This window comes from Octopus bimaculoides, chromosome 1 (genome assembly GCF_001194135.2).
Source record: "Octopus bimaculoides isolate UCB-OBI-ISO-001 chromosome 1, ASM119413v2, whole genome shotgun sequence".
Classification (NCBI taxonomy): Eukaryota; Metazoa; Mollusca; class Cephalopoda; order Octopoda; family Octopodidae; genus Octopus; species Octopus bimaculoides.
This window is the reverse complement of record NC_068981.1, coordinates 116,015,233-116,016,839: the sequence shown is the minus strand read 5'-3', so window position 1 is coordinate 116,016,839 and position 1,607 is coordinate 116,015,233.

Genomic DNA, 1,607 nt, shown 5'->3' with positions numbered 1-1,607 from the left:
TATATATATATATATATATATATATAGGCACGCATGTACAGAGATAGATAGATAGATAGATAGATAGATAGATAGATAGATAGATAGATAGATAGATATGTATGCATATTTATTAATTTATTTTTTGTCAGGAATGCAGGTAGTGTCCATAGCTCTATGCAGAGTCTTGAAACTAGTGTGAGTGAGGCAGGAAGGAATCAACCAACCAAAAACCTACACCGAATGATAGCATAGAATAGACACTGTTAAAGGCACCGAAAGCATCATGTGGTAGTGGCACCCATGAAGGCCATGACAAGATTTGAACTCAAAGCGAAGAGAGTTGAAGGAAATACTACAAAGTATTCTGTCGGTGATTTCCAGAAATAACAATTCCCCTCCGATTTATTATACAGATGTATGTGTGCGATTGTGTTTGTACATTGATGCCTCACTTTGCTTCCAACCACCATCTCATTCTGTCACACTCTCTGTCTGCCCGTATGCCTCTCTCTCTCTCTCTCTATATATATATATATATATATGTATATATGTGTGTGTGTGAGTGTGCGTGTGTGTGTGTTATAATTTAGAACAAACAGTAAAAAGTTGTCATTATAGTACTCGGAGTTTCGAATATGGGAGCGAAGAGCTACGATACATTCTCGACGGCTATTAATGGCAACAGACGCTATGAAAAACCTTTGAATAAAAGGAAAGTTACTCTAATAGGTAGAAAAAGAAAGAAAAAAGAAAAAAAACGCGCAACCATATTCTCACAATCGGATTAGAATTGTGGATTTCGTTAGTTTTACACATGTATAGATACATGTTATATATATATACTCTTTTTAAGCGGAAAAAGATATTCATTAACTGTTACTCAGAGTTTCACGTTACTATCCGTCGGACAGTTGGGATCATACTATATGTGTGTGTGTGTGTGTGTGTGTGTGTGTGTGTGTGTGTGTGTATGGGTGTGTGCGCGCGCGTGTGTGTTGGTGGAAATGAATGCGCAGGGTGCTCGGCGAAATTACCGTTTTTGTTGACGTTCTTCATAGTGTTGATGTCGAACTTCGTCTGCTGTGTGATCCAATAGTGTTCTATGCAATCTGTGAAGGTTTGTAATGTAATACATTGAACACATCTGTTATGAGAGAAAAAACTCGAAGCATGAATTTGGTATTTTGTAATTTCATCTGCTGCATATGATTGTTTCGATAATCGATGATGTCATATTAAACACGATTTGGAAAGATCACTTAATCATAGCGATCACATCCTCAGACAGAGTCAGCCCTGACTGAGGAGGTGATCGGTAAGATTAAGTATTCTTTGTACATCGCATTTATTATTATAATTACATCGATTGTCGATCACACACACACACACACACACACACATACGCACATACCGCTTGAGTTCTCTTTCACACTGTGTTCGTATAATAACATAGCATAATACTAGTTAACTAGTCTGCTAAATCCCAAATGTGTCTGTATGGTAAGTAGCTTGCTTACCAACCACATGGTTCCGGGTTCAGTGGCTTCTACTATAGCCTCGGGCCGACCAAAGCCTTGTGAGTGGATTTGGTAGACGGAAACTGAAAGAAGCCCGTCGTATGTATG